This window comes from Molothrus aeneus, chromosome 3 (assembly GCF_037042795.1).
Source record: "Molothrus aeneus isolate 106 chromosome 3, BPBGC_Maene_1.0, whole genome shotgun sequence".
NCBI classification, from domain to species: Eukaryota; Metazoa; Chordata; class Aves; order Passeriformes; family Icteridae; genus Molothrus; species Molothrus aeneus.
Window position 1 is genome coordinate 97,497,957 of NC_089648.1, and position 20,114 is coordinate 97,518,070.

Below are 20,114 nucleotides of genomic sequence, written 5' to 3' on the forward strand. Positions count from 1 at the left end.
TATTAGTTTTAACAAAGCACACTGAATCATAGAGTCATAGCATGCTAAGGGTTGGATGGTCCTAAAAGACCACCTGGTCCCAGGAGCCCCTGCCATGGGCAAGGGACACCTACTGGATCAGGTTGCTGAAGGCCTTATCAGCCCAGCCTACAACACAGCCAGAGCTAGGGCATCCACAGCCTCCCTGGGGAGCATGTTCCAATATCTTACCAGCCTTACAGTAAAGAATTTTTCCCTAAAATCTAGCATAAATTTTCCCTCTTTCAATTTGTATCCATTACTCATTGTCCTATCACTGCAGTTTCTGACAAAGAGTCCCTCTCAAGCTTCCCTGTAGCCCCCTCTGGGAAGATTACTATCAGGTCTCCATACAACCTTCTCTTCTCCAGACTTAACAGCCCCAATCTTCTCAGTCTGTCTTCATAGGGAATGTGCTGTAGTCCTCTCAACTTCTTGGCCCTCCTGTCGACTTGTTCCAACAGTTCCATGTCCTTCTTTTGTAGGGGACACCAGAACTGTACACTGTATTCCAGGAGGGGTCTCACCTGGAGGGGAAGAGTGGACGGGGAGAATCACCTCCTTTGACCTGCTGGCCATGCTCCTTTTGACACAGCCCAGGATATGTTTGGCTTTCTAGGTACGCAGTGCTGGCTCATGTTGAGTTTTTCATCAGCCATCACATCCAAGTCTTTCTCTGATGGCTGCTTCCAACCACCTGTCTGCCCAACCCATGGGTGTGTTTGGGATTACCGTGACCCAGGTACAGGACCTTGCACTTCATTTTGTTGAACTTCATGAGGTTTGCATTGGTCCATCTCTCAAATATGTCAAAGTCCCTCTAGATGGCATCCCTTCCCTTCACCTTGTCAACTGCACCGCACAGCCTGGTATTGTCAGTGAACTTGTTGAGGGTGCCCTTGATCACACTGTCCATGTTGCCAACAAAGATGTTGGAGAGTATCAGCCCCATTAGTGACCCCCTGGACACCATTCACTACTGCTCTCTGTGCAGACAATGAGCTGTTGGCCACAACCCTTTTCATGCAACCATCCAGTGAATTCTTTACTCTTTGTCTTTATGGACAAAATGGTCCATCCATCCATGTCTTTCCAATTCAGCAACAAGGATGTTGAGGGGAACAGCGTCAAATGCTTTGCATAAATCCAGGTAGACAATGGGTGTTTCTCTGCCCTTATTCACCAATACTGTAGATCTTTCACAGAAGGGCATCAAATTTATCAGGCATGATTTCTTTGTAAAACCATGTTGGCTATTAACATTCACCTCTTTTTTTTCATGTGTCTCAGCATAAGCTTTCCAGGAAAATCTCCATGATCTTGCCTGGCACAGAGGTGAAATTGACTGGTCTGAATTCCCTGTCTTACACTTTTTCCTTTTTAAAGTAGAGCTCATGTTTCCCTTTTCCAGTCTTTGGAAACTTAACCTGACTGTCATGATTTTTCAAAAATTATGGATAATGGCTTAGCAACTTCATCTGCCAGCTCCCTCAGTACCCTCAGATAAATCTCAACAGGTACCAGAGGATGACATTGTCATTTCAAGACTGCTGATCAAATGTAGTAGGATAGGCTTTTCACAGAACTATAGATAATAGTATATTATAGTAAGTTTGATAAGTTTACTCCTAATACTTCAGTGAACATAAATGAGTCCTTGGTGTAAACAGACATATACTTATTGTACAGTGAAAAGCTGGATCTGGACAAGGGAAAATGATATAATTTCCTTTAAATGTTATAATTGACTAAGGTACACTATAAAATGACACAAAAATGCTCAGAATTTCATGTTCATTTTTTGCAGGCTTTGTTGATCACACTTCAGTGACAGTTTTGGTTATATGTCATGGACTGTTTAGGATCATACATTTTTCTGTAATCAAATTTCTCCTAGGGAAACTACTGTCCTTGAACAGCTGCTCTACCTGTCACACTGAGCAGAGAAAATGTCTATTTTGAGATGCAGAAGCAGCTGGTTTTCCTTAGTAGGTGCTAAAGTGAAAGTCAGTGTCTAAATAGCTTACACTAAGTTCTGGTCCCTAGTGTCATTCCTATTTAAACAATTCCTTTTCCAGTTACAATATTTTTCAAAGTCAGCATTATTAAAATATAAATTTCAAATATTTAATATGTTTTAACTATCCCTGTGGAAAAGTTGTAATTTTCACTGCTGGCTTTAGGGAATGTTCTATATAGACTTCTGGTTTTGTTGGGGTTTCACCCCAGCCAGCAACCAAGCCACATGCAGTCACTCTCCCCAGTCAATGGGATCAGAAGGTGAATCAGAAAGGTAAAAACTAGGAAACTGGTGGGTTGAGATAAAGTCAGTTTCATAGGGAAAACAAAAGTCTTGGACACAAGCAGAGCAAAACAGGGAATTCATTCAGCACTGCCCATGGGCAGGCAGGTGTTCGGCTGTCTCCAGGAGAGCAGGGCCCCATCACAGGTAACAGCTACATGAGAAGACTAACACCATCAGTCAAAATTACCACTTTCTTCCTTTTTCCCCCTCTTTACATACTGAGTTTGATGTCATGTGGTATGGAATATCCCTTCGGTCAGTTTGGGTCACCTGTCCTGGCCGTGTCTCCTCCCAAACTCCCATGCACCCCCAACTTCCTCATCAGGATGGCCCTATGAAAAGCAAAAAAGCCTTTGGCTTTGTGTAAGCTCTGCTCAATAGTAACAAAAATATCTCTCTATTATCAATCCTGTGTTCTGCATGGTTCTAAAACACAGAACCATGCTAGCCACTATGAAAACAATTTATTCTACCCCAGCCTAAATGAGCTGGAGAGGAATTCCTGTCAAATACTTTTATGAGGGAATGCCTTTTTACTTGCATAAAAAAAGAGAATCCCAAAGTAACAGTATGTTCCAGGCCTGTGTGTATGAGGCTTACCAGTCAAATAATTTGTTAGATAATATGATGTTGAAAAGAAAAATTTTCAAGCCTTTGTTCTTAGATCCAAACACTAAACGAAATCTGTTACAAGCTTGCAAAAGCAAATAACTAAAATTTTCTTACTATTATTATTATTCAAAGCAGAATCAAGGATTACAAGTTTATTCTCATATATGTAATACATGTTTAGATTGTTTCAAATTATTATTCGATGGCATGCATTCTTTAAAATTGTGGGGTTTTTTCTGAAGAAGCTAATAAAGAAAATAAAATTAGCATAGCCAAGTATTAGCAAATCAGAGAAATAATACCACTACTAATAAATTAACACTAATTCTTGTTCCAGTCTGGTTCAAGTAGTTTAAAGCTATGAAAAACCAAAGTTACTCACAGTTTTCCTCAATATTTATTTAATTAGATAACTTTTCATGACAATGTTGTTTATGAAAAAATGTATAAAAACTTCTAGATTCTGTCAGTTTATTTATGTTTGTTTCATTGTAAAGTTTATTCCTGCTCAGCCATGTGTAAAGAGCTCCCATCTTGATTGTCACCCTTGGCTGCCTGTTTGTCAGCTCCTCACAGAATCTCCCCATGCTTTCACTCACTCAGCTCCTTATGCATTGCATCTGATCCTGTGGCCTGTTGTGCAAGGCCCCTACACTGATCGTGTTGCAGGCCTTCTAAGGAGACATTTCTTTCATTCTGTAAGCTTGAAGGCACACAGTCTAGTGAACTTATGTTTCTTTTTGATCCTGTTTGAGAATTCTAGCCTGTAATTTCCCCCAAAATTTCTCCATCTCTATCATTAGAATATAAATGCCTTCATGGTAGGGACCATCTTACAAGTGCAGAAATGTCTTGTACACTGAGAACACAACTATAAGCAATGTTTTTGCTATAGAGTATGGATATGAACAGAATATGCAACATTTGGGGCATGCTGCATCTTTTCATTTTGAAGCAACTTATGATTACATTAGGCAACCAGTTACCCTGTAAAAATGAGAAATTTAGAAGTAGCCTCTAGAAAAAATATAACTTAACTGAATGACATTCACTGATAGACAGGAACTTCAGCTTAACATAGTAGGAAAAAGGAAGGTGGATTTGTCCAGAAACACAGGAAATCACTTAAAAAACAAACAACAAAAAAAAAGGTGCTGTGTCTCTCAAGTTTGAGCTTCTTTGTACATAATCAAGCCTGGGATAGAATTGTTACTTGCCATCCTGCTTTGACTAATTAGGCCATTTTCCTTTCCACATATAGACTTAAAGAACTCTCTTTTGATAGACAATCTCTTTTGTCTGCCAAAAATCCTTATCTTCTTGTTAGTTTGTTAAGAAAACTTTCAAGCACACCCTCTTTTTAACACTGGACTTTCAGGAGCTCCATGGTTATAGGAATCAGAAACCTTGTGCCTGAAAGATATTAAAAAGTTTGTTTAAAATCCTCTTTATTCAGTTTAGGTCCATAAACACAAGTATAAATGAACAGGTTTTAAAATCTGTGAAATTTTTGAGCAGCCACAAAGGTCTTATCATTGAGTCTGGATTACTCAAGAATTCAGAATTATGCTGAAATCATGGTACATTAAAACCTGTACTCTACTAACAGAAATAATTAAACTCCTGCAAAGATTTTTTGCTTGGATGGGAAAAGATTACAGAGTAATATAAATGATCTGACTTAAAAGGACCCACAAGGATCAATGAGTCCAACATTGAAATGAGGGGATTGAACACATGACCTTGACATTATAAGCAGACACATATTTTTAAGACAAGAAATTATAAAACCTCAGTTTTTTTTTCTTTTTAAATTTTTTGTAATAAGTTTTTGTATTTATCATACAGCAACATATATGAACCCTTCTGATAATTAGTATAATTGAATTTCCTTTTGCCATGCCTTATCACAATTGCTCTGCAAATAAGTATTTATTACCGCCCAGCCACTAGGAGCTTGTCTCAGGAGAGTTAACACCTTTTTTCAAGTTCATTAACTGTTCTCATGATCATCATCTGAAATGCTTGAATGATCAAATCTCATTTTCCCAAAGCCTATAACTTACCTCTGTAAGCCCATCTTTTACAGTGATCTCCTGTATGTGTGAGATATCATTAGCACTCCTTCAGACATTCATGAGAAAGTGAGTTCTGTAAAGATTATGCTTGCTACACCAGAAGTTTACTCAGTTAAAGCCTGGAATAGACAGTTTTGAAACAGAGCATAAATCTTTTTCTCTCTCTCTGTCTTTCTCTTTTTCCATTTAAGTGCTGAGCTGTTGACAGACCGAGACTGGTGCTACTAGATTTGTCAATGGGGAGACCTGACCAGCAAACACAGAGTCCTAAATATTGCACACTACAAAATGCATTTACCTGGGCAAGATTTTTCTTAAAGAACATCTTTTTCTTCCTATTAGTTTTATATGTATTTTACATCTAAGTTTACAGCTTTTTTCCTCTCCAGACAAAAATCTCCTATGTTGCAAATCTCCATGTTTACTTTGAGAGAGTTTTATTCACACAGGCTTTGCTTGCTTCCCTCTTTAGCAAATGTAGGAAAAACTAACACTGATATATTCCTGAAGAAATTTACTAGCTGTACACCAAGTTCCTAATTCTAGGAATTTCTCTCTAAGAACAGGAAGGATAGGGATTCTATATGGTAACAAATGCCTCTAAGTAGCTATTGTGATTGCTCTTACGCAGTGCCTGCTCCATGCCACAAATAAATTAATCAGAATTTTAAAATAGGTGGTAAGTTTATGTTTGACTATTTCAGTCAAGAAAGATGTATAGCAAAATAGAATATAATATACTGGCCTTTCCTGTGATAAAAATTACTGTCAAACCAATAAGTCTAAATAATTAGATGTTTAATTGAACTACCTTATGAGGAAATATGACTATTTTGAAGTACTTTATCCTGACAGTCAGCTAGTAGCAGATTTTGTGTAATATTCTTTTGTTTTTTCCTGTGATATTTTTGATGGTCCGTTGATTGCCAACTATGATTGTAAAATTATTTATGCAGAAAAATAGAAATTTCTGGGTTTTTTTTCCCCCTACTATCACTGAAGAATGTGCTGTCTACATTACTTTAGAAACTTAAACTTTTAGAAAAATCCATGGAATTTCAATACTAGGAAAAAATAAGATTGTATATGTGTCATCAAAATATGAACTGCCACAAATATTTCTACACTATTATTACTGTTATTAGTCAAGTTAAAACTTCTTTCTGGCATGACAATGCAGTATTACATCTGTTCAGTAAGCCTAAATGAAAAAGCTACAGGGTTATTTGAGTGCATTAAATGTTCAGTCTAAGATAATGAGCATCAGTTTAAGACTGTTTCCAAATGTAACATATGCCTACATATAATTCTACTATAAAGCTTTATTTTAGAGAAACTGCCTGGCTTAGTTAATGTGCTTCATAGATACCAAGCTCTATGCCTCATATTGGAATGAGACATAGGTCTTGAAATAGAAACAGGAAATAATAATATAAATAGAAAATAACACAAAACTGAATATAAGAATAGTATGTCTTTTTAAAAATACCTATTGCAAAAATTTGTTATAGAGCCACAAAAGACTTCTCACAAGCCTATTTATTTTTGAAATGGAGGGAGGATGAAAAAGACAACACGAAAAGGGAATATGTAATAATTTATACAGAAGTCAGCAAGATGTTATGTTTTAGATTTAGGACATTAATTTCTTTACTATGCTACTAAATTGAATTATTAAATTGGACTGTTTGGTTGGGGTTTTTTGTTTTGTTTTGGGGGTTTTTGGTTGTTTGGTTTGGTTGGCTGGTTTGCTTTGTGTGTCATTTGAATATTAAATAAACTTATATGTCTTTCAAAGTAAGGGTAGCTCATTTACTTCTGAAACAGTTACCTGTTTTCTAATGTGCAGAGATAGTGCGTTGTGGCAAGGCAAAGTACAGTAAGCTCTGGCAAAAATAAAATGAGAAGTCATGTGAATTGTTTCTCTACTCAAATATTCAAAAAGCAAAAAACTAAGGAAATTTCGTCATATAATGAAAAAAAATGGTTAAAATTCTAAACCAAAAAATTGATAAATGCATTAAGTGTTGCAAAGAAAAATGTAGAAGTACATAATTTCTCAATTAATTCAACTTCACACTGATTGTGTGGGGGTGAGATAATGGTTAGAACCCAAAGACAGTTTTGGGAATGAGCTGGCAGAAAACATATCCATGCATTGTACTGACAGAAATATGTAATGCTCTGTAATTAATAAAAAAAAAGTAAATTTTGGGTGGTTATTTCATTAAGAGATGAAAATAAAATATATAGAAAACAAAAAAGATTTTATTTTTTTCATATTCTTTTCTCCCCTTTTAAATGGAAAAGAAGACAAAGGGGCAAAAAATGCAAAAAAAACCAAAAATGAAACAACTATTTAAAAAGGAAAATACTATGAAATGGTATCTTTTAATATCCTTTTTTTTACATTTTTTTCCCAAGTTTTCCTCTTTTATGCAAAGAAACCTAGCAAGTTAACAAAATTTATTGAAGAAAATTCTCCTGCAAATGTCTAAAGAAATTGAATATTTTTGGGTCAACTCTGCTAATAAATCAGGTGTATTTATGGTGCTAATAATGACTTACCAGAATTTTTGGACTTCTTTTTTAAAAAGTCCACTTATTTCCATTTCACTCTGGAGTGTATCAGTACTGCTATAAATATTCTATTTGCAGTCAACCTATGAAAAAAAATTGAGGTGGCTCTGTAATAAATCAGGTGGTTTCTCTTGTTTCTCTTATCCCGTATATCTACATAATTTCACTATAAATATGAAAGAATTTAATTTAATGTACTTCTACTGCTTAAAGGATTAAAATAATTTTCTATTTCGACTACAAGTATGATCATGGAAAAAGGAACTATTTAAGAGGATTACTTGTGTGATGGGATTTATACTAAGATGCCAGTGTCAGGCCAGAGTTTCAGCCTTAATTCTGTCAGGTCTTGGTTTCACGGTTTTAAGAGTCAAACCATCAAGAGTTTTAAATGTGTCCCTTTGTAATGGCAAAGTGTTTCCACAAAGGAAGTTGAAAGGTACATCCCCAAGGCAAGGCCTAAGAATAGAGTAATATCAAATGTGCAACTCAAAAAACAGCTGGGGAAATTAGTAAATGGGGGAAAGTAGTAAGACGTAGTAAGGAAATTAGGAGGCTTTCAACCACTATATGGTGAGAATACTGAAATCTTTCAAGAATAATATGTCCCACATGAAAAAATATGAAGAAATAATATTGGGGGAGAGAAAAGGGGGATGACACCGAATGCCTGCAGGTAGATACATTTTTAATGACTTTCTAGAAAAGTCAGTAACTGTCTGACTCAGCTATAAATATTTTCTGCAACATTTTTTAATTTACAGACTGAGCTTAAGATAGATAGATATTTTTTGGCAATAGATATTTTTTCTTCATTTGTACAAGTCAATGGGCTAAAATCTCATTATATCATCATCTATAGCAATAATATGCCTCATAACTAAGGAGTAGAGATTAATAAAAGTAATGACACAGAGAAAACACATATTAAGTTAGAAAAACAAAAGAAAACACTTTTCTTACTGTGAGTGTGGTCAAATACTTGGGACACTTGCCCAGGGAGGCTGTGAAAATCTCCCCCATGTGTATGCATATTCAAAACGTGACTGTCCTGCTTGAGCAGGAGTTTTGAACAGAATGATCTCAGGGGGTCCTCAAAACCATTCTGAGATTCTGTGAAAGCCAAATATAGAATTGTAAATTCAAATTACATTTCTGTCATTAGAACTGGAAATTCTATTACCAACAACTTACAGCTGTAGGTTGACATAAGTATCACCTCCTTGACTGTAATACTTCAACTTTGATTTTTGATTCCCTCTCTTAGGTGTCATTTTTATAGCTGGTCTTTTCCACAGGAGCCAAGCCCAGGGGCTACAGATCTTAATTTGCAATGAAATAACTTATCTATTCTAGCACTTCAGTCTTCCAGATGACCTAGGAGCCAATAGAAATCCAGCTATCATTCCACAAAATAAAATTGGCTAAATATTCTCAGGAATATTCAGTACTAATTAAAAATCCAAGTTTCCTTCAGAATTTTTCTGTCTGTACTTACACATGACGCATGACAATAGACTATGCAAAGAAGAATTAATAAAATAATAGGCAACTCCTAGACTAGGTGTTCTGAAATGTGATATATTCTATATTTGAGAAATATATATGCTGGCGTTATTTGTATAATGCAGAAAATTGGCTTTATTTTATTTAAAATAACTTGCAAACCCAGTACTTTTTTGAGAGACCAAATAAGAAATATTGTTCAGATATGCAGTTTTTAAGAGACAGTGATGCTTAATTCTGATAAAAGACTATAAGAAGTGAAAACAATTTGGGAAAATTGAATTTCACAGATGGAAAAGTAGAGTAATGCTATTGAAAAATGCAAGATCATGAATTAAATCATACATAAACTAAAAGTAATTGCAAATGCCTCAAACGGATATTCAAATTTCCAAGAATAGCTCACGAATTGCAGTATAATGGAATTCAATAGACAAAATGTTTTAAACAGATCCTGCCTTTTGAATAAGAATGCTTATGCACAAAACAAGCTGACAAAATACCAGAAAACTTACAAGACACAGAAGTGAGAATAAAACATAATTAGATTGTAAATCCCAAATATGTGAGGTGAAGTTCCTGATGAGTTAGTCAATGCATATTATACTAATACCTTTTTCATTACATAATTGTAGAAAAGCAATTAATGTGACTTACATATATGTCATAGCTTCTAGAATGTTGATTAAACATTTTGAAAAACTTTGGATAACACTTGAACTACTGTAAATTGAATTAATTTTAGATATTATTTGCAGAATTGTTAATACAATATTCCAAATTTTATGGAATTTATGTTAAACATTGATTTTATGTTAAACTCTCTATGTTAAACATTGATTTTAAGTCTTCTTAAAAACTCTCTATGCTAAAGGCAACACCACGACTGATGCTATTACTAACTCCGGCTAAAAAACTTTGGGAAAAGAAATTCCACTCTTTTCATTACAAATGTTGTATAACATTTTTAATGCCAAAAAAAGCATTATAAAACTTAAAAACCCAGAAACTTTTCCCTTAGTACTTAAATTATACAGTTTAGATTAAATAGATTTTTTTACTCTTATCGAGAGGGGGACAATACATCATCTGGTTTCTTTTTGGATTTACAAACTTCTCAGCTTGACCAATCGATTTTATAAGTTTCTACTTCTGTTTCCCTCAGCTTCTGGAAGATTATGCAAATTTTAGTTTTTTCCCTGTGTTTTGTTGTTTTGTTTTTTTCAAGATATACAAAACTAAGTGTGGCTGGGCAGCAGAGAATAGAGTTATATGCATTTCCTGCCTCAACAGATGGATATAGATATCTCTATGGAAAGAGGAAAAGATGCTGCTTTGTTCAATGGCATTTCTGAGCTTTGAAGATGCTCTTACAATGCAGGTGGTGAGCAAGAACCTCAGTATCAAGGACTGCCAAGCATGAATAGAGCCAGGGAGGTCTTGAAAAGAGGAGGTTTCAGTGACTACAGAAAATACGGACTGATTTTTTTAGCTTATCTAGAGACAATAGTGTAGTTTTTCAATCCAAAATACCTCTGAAAATTGCTGGATCACAGAAAAGAGTACACCATTCAGTTACATGTGGGTATTAGTGTTGCTTCTTAAAAATACTTCTTGTCTGATTAAATCTTAACTTCTACATATCTTGTTCTAGCAATCCTAGAAATTCAAAACCATCTCACTCCTAAAAAAAAACCTGAAAAGGTGGTGTACCTATTTCAAAGCTGCAAGTGGATTGGGGTCAGGAGCCATTTATCAGTTTTTGGTTTCACAATTTATGGAAAAATTGTTTTCATCTTTGTCAGGTGTTCTGAGAGTTGTGGGGGGTTTTGTCTGTTTGTTTGTGTTTTGTTGTTTGTTTTGGTTTGGTTTGGTTTTGCTTGTTTGTTTTGTTGTTTTTGTTTTTGTAGTTTGGTTTGGTTTGGTTTGATTTCTACCCGTGAGCTCTGCTGAGTTTTGCCAAAGCCTACTGGGAAAATGAAGTGCTTTTAGCAGGAAGCATTGAACCACTTTCTGATGTGCTCTGAAAATTGCAGTCTGCATGCTTCCCTCAGAGTTAAAAGCCCTCCACCTTTTTCACGAATAATCAGGACAACAGCAAGGAATCTCTCACAGTTGTGTGAGAAATTAATTTTCTGAGATTATTATGAGATTCTGAGTAAAATTAATGTATTTTATTGATCCAAAATCTACTGTTGGAGCAGTGCTGCTCTAAGAAAACCTCCCTCAAATTTCAGATACCAATGAAAATAAATTTTGATGCATCAGTATCCTATTACCTCTGAGCCAAGAAGTATTTCAGCTTTGACTGCTAATGCAAGTGCAGTTGAATAAAATCATCACTTGAATGAAGGCAGTATGAGGTCCAAACCAGATCTTTCCAGGCAATTAAATACAAGCATAACCTCATCAGTTTCATAAAACTTTCTGTGCTGTATTGCTTTTCTGCAACTGAAACAGGTGACGATACTTGCTTCCTCCCAAGTAAAAAGTCTGAATACTCTTTCAGGAGCACTAAGACATTTATTGCAGCAAAATATAGCACATTGTGTTCATTATTTCTGATGAGAATCTGGAGAATTATGTTGATACAATTATTTTTTCCTATACACAGTTTGCTTTTTTCCCACCATCAGCTAAAATCCTCTTTTGAGGGTTATTGTAGAGTCTTGGTAACTCCCCAGAGACATTTTTGCTGATGTTTTAGGAGAATTGCATGTTCATTTCTGTATTATACTTGTTAGCTTTTTCATTTTGACATCAAGACTGAAATTCTCTTATACAAGCCACATGACACCTTCTTCAAAATTTAGATTAAAATTCTATTAATCTCACCTTGACTAATAGAAGGGTTGGCTTTAGGTTTTGCTTTGCTTTTCTCTGCCATATGTGAAAAAGATTTTCCCCATATACCTGCTGCAGCTTAACTCAGATGGCTAGAACTCAGGTTACTGTCAAGGCTTGCCTGATATTCATTGCTAATACTGATTTCCAAAGATCTAGAAGGATTGACTCATCTGCCTATTTACTCATATTTTTCAAAATACAATTGGTGAAAATTGTGAGCTTTCTGATTTTTCATTATCCCTGAAAAATAGTTGCCCCAATTCTTTATTTAGTGAATTCCTATAAGAGTTATGGTGGAGGTAACTAAAACCACAGAAAATTATCTATAACTCTAATACGAAGCATTAAGTACCTCTTTTTCTTTTTTCTTTTTTCAATTCTTTTAAGAATACAGCTAAGTTAAGTAAAAAGCCTTAGCTAAATTCTCTATAAGTAGTGACAATCCCTCCAAGTCACTGGAAGTGAAAAAGTAGTTGGAGGAGCGGTGATGATTTAATTCTTGCAAAGTACTAACTTGCAAAATCCTAGCAACAATAAACCAGTTATTCAATTTCTCTTGTTGCCTAGATATACTGTTGTATATTTAATTTAAAATATATTAAATTGTGGAATGACTTTATTAATTCTATCATTAAGCAGAAGCTTCTGTCAAATATATTAGTGTATTTCAAGAGGCCTATTAGGAACATAGATTGTAAATATTGTCATTTATAGTGAGTATGTATTCCTTGTGTTCACTCAGTGTTGGTCTTTACACTATTAGGTTTATGGCTGGATTTGATGATCTTAAAGGTCTTTTCCAACCTAAATGATTCTATGATTCTACAACTCTGTTTACACATGGTGTTAAGAATGGCCATTGTATCAGACAAGGCCATATGTAGATACATCACCTGGGCTTCGTAGGGATGCCCTTTTACACCTAAGTCTTCCCTGCCCTAGGGCTGAGTTTATCTCTTTCTATTCAAATTCATTATCATGCTGGGTTTAGAGGGTTTTTGGTGGTCTTGAGGTCCCTACTGGGTGTTTCTTTGGTCAACCATCCATGCCTACTTCTCAACCCACGGCCTCTGCTGTGCTCTTCTCCAGGAGCCAATACAAGGAATTTGTCCCAGAAAAGTGCTGGCCTGCCTCTGTATGGGCTCCTTCTCCAGGCACATCTGGTCCTTTCTCACAGCATGTTCTTGCCAGCAATCCCTGTTTGTCTCCATAGTTATTTGACTGTTGGTTTGGAGACATGCATGTTAGCCCCTTGTCTTCAGAGCTTCTACAGAGGACATGGTAAGGAGACTAGAGTAGCTCTCCTGCGATGGTAGGCTGATAAGGTTGGGGCTGTTCAGCCTGAAGAAGAGAGGGATGCATGGACACCTCATAATATCCTTCCAGTATCTGAAGGGGGCCTATAAGGAAAATAGAGAGGGGTCCTTCATCAGGAACTGTAGTGATATGACAAAGAGTAATGGATTCTAAGAGAAGAAGGTTTAGATTAGATGTTAGAAAGAAAGTCTGTACTTTGAGGGTGATGAGGCACTGGAACAGATTGTCAACAATTGTGGGTGCCTCAACCCTGGCAGGGTTCAATGCCAGGTTGGATGGGGCTTTGAGCAACCTGGTCAAGTGCAAGGTGTCTCTGCCCACAGCAGGGAGGTTGGAACTAGATGATCCTTAAGATGCCTTCCAATTAAAGGCATTCTTTCATTCTATGCCATCTAGGAGTCTCCAATTATCTTATTCTTCCTTTCTATCTAGCCTCAACTGAAGTTGGACACAATGGACTGTAATAGTCAAGACATCCTTAAATAATATGGCTCCTTAAGCATGAAAAAGTCAAGTTAATACTTTCTGTAACAGAGTATTGAATGGAATTCACTTAGCCTGTATTATCTGGAGTTGATAAAAATTAATTTTCCTTTCAAGATTTGTGTTATTTTTCAGGGATATTGGTCTTAATTCCTTTGCTCTAATTAAGGATCAATTATTTTGAATACAATAGAATTTAACTTCTTGAATACATTAAGAAACTAGTTCTCTTTTAGTTCACATTCAGTTCACAGATTTACCTATGTTTTCAAGCAGTATGGAGAGATAAGAGAGGACTTTAGCAGTGAAGCCAGGAAGCTGTGAAGCTACCTGATACCACTAAATTATATTCATGCTATTGTTCATTTAGGGGTTTTCCTGCTAACTAGCCTTACACATATGGATCAACCATCCATACTCACTGGGGTGTATCAGGTACATTCTTCAAGCATTTTTTTCAGCTTTGTTCCATTTGAAGATTCACTTATTTTGAGATTGCTGCCTTAAGTAGACTAAAGCGTGCTATGTGGTGGTAATTTTAAGTTAGCTTAAGAAGCGTATTTTTGATCATAACAAAAAGTTTACTGTAAATGCACCTCTGAAATACCTGCTGTAGGAACTCCAAAACCTCAAAGAAATGGAAACAAAGTGATAATCCAGTTTAAATATACATATTGCTTTTATAGACAAGAAAATGCAGTAAACTTTTCTATTGCATTTAGAACCCTTTTGCAGTTTTACTTTGCCCATCATAATTTTCATGCCTTCTCCTTGAAAATCCTGTTTTTACTTTAAAGATGAGTGTACATGCTTTACTGGCATGACTAAATACTTTCAAACTTTAAAAACCAAATGAAAGGCAGCATGATGATGGACATGAGAAATGTGTATCCTGTTCTATCTGTTTTGACTTCATTGTTTATACAACACTAGTCAGACAAACTGTTTGAAGGAATTTAAGTGAAGTAAATACTCCATACATATTTCAATGAATGTCAATGCTCTTTATCATAATCCTTGGTGGTCACTTCCAGGACCTTGTTCTGTGATTGGGCTATAACTAATAAAGGCTCAAGGTTTCTTGTCCATGGTTACGGACCTTGTGTTGTCAAATACAGCAGTGTTAAATGACAAAACATGTTTAAAACTACTTCTGCCTTCTCTCTTCTAATACAGCTGTAGTGCAATAAACTAAATATGACCTATATAAATTAGTATGTAGATTAAGAAATAGTAGAAAGGAATTTCACCTCAAGAACACAGTATTTTCCTTAACAATTTCCATTGTTAATATTTCTAGCTTTTGTTTTTATCCCTAGGCACCATAAGCACCATGAGTGAATACAACAAAGTTGTGAAATTCAGCAGAGTGATCAGTGGGACAAGAGAGAATGTAATTTTGAGTAGCATGGGATATTGTTTCTTTCTTCTCTAATTTGTACTGCAACCACTGAGGGTCAAAATGATCTAGTATGAAACCGTATCATAACTGAACAATAAGTTCATCATAAGAATGTTTGTTGGTTATGGAGAGTCTCTATTGGAATTTCTATTACTGCTGTCTTTTTAGAGATTTGTTGTTGATTTTAATGCTATTACTTGCTCTTGGAATATTTTTCCCCTCTAGTGTTTGCATATGAATCTCTTTTTGCATTAAACCTGTAAAGTTCTGTGATGCTTTTATTTAGTTTATTTAAATGAAATTTCAGATTGTAAGGTCTGCTTCTTGCTTTCCTTACCACACTCTTAGATATACCAGCTCCTTTTTATCTATTTTTAAGCCCTGACCAATTTTTAAATTTATTTCTAATACAGTATCCTTATATAATTTCTGTTTTTCCCCTGAGCACTTAATAGCATTGCCCAATTTTAAGCGTTCTTTTAACAAATTAACTCATTAATTGTTTATCTTTTAGAAACTGAGGACAACTGTTGACCTTTTTTCAATTTAATTCTTTCTGCAGGCATTTTGAATTCAAGTACATGATGGCCACTGCTAAAGAGACACAGTTAACTAGAATCACATCAAAAGTTGCTTTGCCTTTTGTGTTCTTCAACCTACTGCTCCATGAAACAGTAATAGATTCTACATAGAAATTTAATCTTTATTTAAACTGTGTCATGGTGTTTGTCTAATGTACATCGTAGCTGCAATCTCCCATTAGAGATAATTTTCTTTACTCACTCTTTGACCTCTGCAGGTCACACTTGTGGTCACATAGGGGCTTCATCATGGTCTTAGAAAGAAAACTACAATAAAGAAAACAGGTTAAAAGAGTGTGTATTTATAGATTTATTTAGGGGAAGTCATGCCACTTGAAACACTTTTTCTAGGATCTGTTTTTCTTCTATAATTTCTTCAACTGCTTTTCTGGGCAGATTTTTAGTCCTTATACTGTTTTGTTGGGCATGCAAAACTGTGAGTGAAGTAAATGAGAGCCATGTGGGGTATAACAGGCATTGGGGACTGGTTTTGATTGGGGGGGTTCTTGTGAAATGAGGCCACCAACTACCTTCTGCTCCTCACAGATGCTTCCTGAAGTCTCTAGGTGGGGAAACCCATCTGTGCAAAGCTGTCATCAAGCTGGAGGAACTCCTGGCCCTTTTCAGGCATACTTATGGAAGGCACTGGCAGCTCATAGGGGCTGGAGAGGTTTGTGCAAAGACATGACATGGGGGTACGGATATCCTCAGAGACTTCAGCCAAGAGACTTAATGTCCTAGGAGTGTAGAAACAAGTATCACAAATACTAAACCCAGGGCAGCAGAAAAAGTTGTGTTACATACTATACCAAAACTTCCTCCGTGTATCCTGGAAGAACTGGGACAGACTCCAGACATTTGAGTGTAGGCACAAAGATTGCTTATGTAGGGTGTTGCTTCCGTGATCATTTTTCTCACTATCAGAACTTCTAAACAGAATTTTAGGCTGGCTGGTAAACTGGTTTTGTCTCGATTGGAGTTTATTTTCTTCATAGGAGTCAGTATGGAGCTGTGCTTTTGATTTGTGATGAAAACAGTGTTGATAAACAGTGCCTATACAGAGCCAATGTCTTTTCTGCTCCTCACCTCACAATGAGGAGTCTGAGTGTACACAAGGAGTTGGGAGGGATCTCAGCTAGGACAGCTGACCCCAAGTGACCAAAGGGATATTCCATACCATTCCATACACAATGTAGGATGTTGTGCTCAGCAGATAAAGCTGGGGGAAAAAGGACAACAGGGGGCATATTTAGTGTTACAGTGTTAGTCTTCCCAAGTCACTGCTATGTGTGATGGTGCTCTGCTGTCCTGGAGATGGCTGGACACCTCCTTGCCTGTGAGAAGGTGTGAATTCCTTGCTTTGCTTTGCTTGTATGCACAGTCTCTGCTTTACCTACTACACTGTTTTTATCACAACTCACAAGTTTTCTCATTTTTACCCTTCTGACTCTGTCTCTCATCACAATAGGGGGAAATAAGCAGGCAGCTGTGTTGGGCTTAGTTGTCAGACAGAGTTAAACCATGGCAGCTAACAGTAAACTAGAGTAAAGTAGGATTCCCTGGCTTAATACTGTTATGCCTGCCATTAAAGACTAGCTACTAGAAACCCTGATAAGCAAGTTCAACCCTCTCTGCATCACTACTCTGTCTATATTTACAGTACAACTCTAAGGTAGAAATAACGGTTCTGTGTTTTGAGGTGTTGGCAAATTCACCATCTAGCCTGTTCAATATTGTTTAAACAAATGCCATATGTTTTAAATGTTGTCTAGTAAACAAGGAATCATTTGCAAGTAATTAGGATTGGCATAAATAATGCAGAATTTGCTAAGATTTATTAATTTTGTGATGAAAAATAAAAAGGTACAAAGGACCACTTGGTATATCATTTAGAATATTAGTGCATATTGCAAAGACAGAGAGTGGAAGTAAAATTTTGCAGGCATTGTAATTTATGGCTTTTCCTTTATTATATATACTTATTACATCATGCTTAAATTTGATGTTTTTAAATACACACCAGAAATAAAAAAAAAAAAAATCACAGTACTGGGGAGCAGAAAACATGGGTTGCCATGCAAGGGTGGAGTGCTGGGAAAGTAACATCAGTGACATCAGTGACAAGAGGTACCATCCCATAGCATCCATATGGGAAAGAGTGTGTCTGGGAAGGGTGCTCAGAGGCAGCCAACAGTCCAGTGTTACCCAGACACATAAACAGCAAGGAGACAGGCACTGAAGAGAGTAAGTCAAATATTTAGGGCAGAGTCAAGGCCCAAGTAATCAAGGTATAAGGCCAAGTACCTGCTCACTTGCAGCATAGCCCAGATGAGTATCAAAGATCAGAACTTGAGCCTAAATGCAACTCTTGAGGAAGGTAGGGGGGCACCCAGAAAGCATCCCCTGCCTCCCCAACAGCACCCTCTCAGTTACTTCATATCTCTTTGATCCAAGGTTGCAGTCCATCCTACCAAAGCTGCTCAAGCACAGGAAGGAATTTAACAAAGGGGTCATGTAACATGTGGGAAGGTGGAAAGAGGAGGTTCATTCCTGGCCAAAACATGGTGGCATGATATTATTAAACATTTCCTGGTTATTCTCTTTTTTGACAGATTTTCTTTTCCTGAGAAGTTGTTAAAGTCAAATATCATCTGTGGGTGTTTCTCCAATCTCACTTATAATGCACTGTATTTTTTGTTATTAGTATGTAATACCAGTTATTAATGGAAAGAACACATAAGCCTTAAAATGCTAGACAGGAATGCAGATCATTTGGGATTAATTTTTGTTGAAATTTTGTATAAATCTACCTGCTTTATTCTCCTCTAGTGCAAAATAGAGCATTGTGCTGCTTTTCACCCAGCCTTATATAAGTTTAAGAGTTAGATTTTCTTCCAGTATCTCTGTGTCAATACAAATCCCAGTCTTGAAATTTTCTTAGTCTTCATCAATTACATGGAGCCAGCTCGGCTTATAAATAGGAGGATTTTATCCTTGCCAAAAGCAGGTGTAAGGTATAACAGTTGTCATAATCCCTTTCAAATTTCATCACATGACATCATTTTATCTCATGAGATGGCATCAGCATTTTGCAGTTATTTAATTTCTTTGCTGATTTTCTATATTATAACTGTATTTCATACAGAGCTTTTTACTTTTTATATTCTTCACTCCATAATTTTGTTGCCTTCATGATTTTATTGCTAAAAATCAATCTCTTGTTATTTATTTTCTATATTCCTTCAGGGTTTTTTTCATTGCTTTTACAAGATGTTTTTATTTATTATTATTAGTTATAGGGCTCCCTTAATAATTTTTTATTGAAATATTTTTTGTTTTCTTATACATGAAGACTAATAATGATTTTGTGAAGATTAAAACCTGTTAAAATGCTACCAACCACTTATTTTTAAATAGTTCAGATTTATCCCATATAAATATTGTAATGAAGCACATTTTCATTACCAGTAAAAATGAAATTTGTATATGACACCAGAATGATGCATAATTACATGAATGAAGGACAAAATGTAAGTGGGCAAGAACTCTTCTGCATTAGACATGCAACAGCTTTCCTTTTGAAGTGTCTAAAAGGAAAAATAACCTTTTGTAAAGGCCTATTTTAGTAACACCTGAGAAAATCTCATTATGAAATAGGTATGAAAAGATGGGCTGCTGAATGTAGGATTTATAAATCTATGCAATAATACAGACCATAGACTTCTATACCTGATAACAGTAACAGATGTAATAGCAGTTATAATGAACATAATAGTTCAAGACTGCTACCTTAAAAGAAAAAAAAAAAGCTAAATTACCCTAACAACACATTTGATACCCCTTTCTGTAATGGTATCTTTGAACATCATGAGATTATGAAGATAATCGAGTGGTCTCCAAATAGAAAGATTATGAGTATTCAGCAGCAAGAATGGTAGTTTTGTTGCAGATCTGTGTCCTTTCTTTCTTTCTATGGGGAGTTAATTCCCAGGGGTTAAAATATAGAGGCAGAGAGAGGAAATTAATATTAACATACTTGCCTAACTTTGGAGCTATGTGGCTAGAGTACTGAAACCCTTTGAAAGCAAAATTTGGATTCAGTCATTAAATTAAAATGAAAACTATTCTGCGAGAAGGGTCAAAATATAGTTTGTACCCCTTCTGTGTTTAATATTTTAAACTCCAATCTCCAAGTTAGTTAGAGTCCACACATTTCTGATATCTTAAACAGTGCTGGCCACTCTGCTGCACAAAGGTCACTGGGACAGGTTCACATGTTCAGCATATTATTAATAGGACATAGCTACATTTTAGATGTTTTCATCCCAATTTAGGACTGAATATGACCCTTTAATGTTATCCTATAATTGCCATCAGATCATTAA

General features: G+C 35.8%; 1 protein-coding gene across 1 annotated transcript in view; it reads left to right on the plus strand.

Annotated features, from left to right (window-relative positions):
• The first annotated feature begins 565 nt into the window (after window positions 1-565).
• Window positions 566-20,114, plus strand: part of EYS (eyes shut homolog) — a 723,503-nt gene continuing 703,954 nt past the window's right edge. Inside the window, exon 1 of the mRNA XM_066547467.1 lies at window positions 566-637. The gene's annotated coding sequence lies outside the window, so the exon portion shown is untranslated. The remainder of the gene's footprint in view (window positions 638-20,114) is intronic.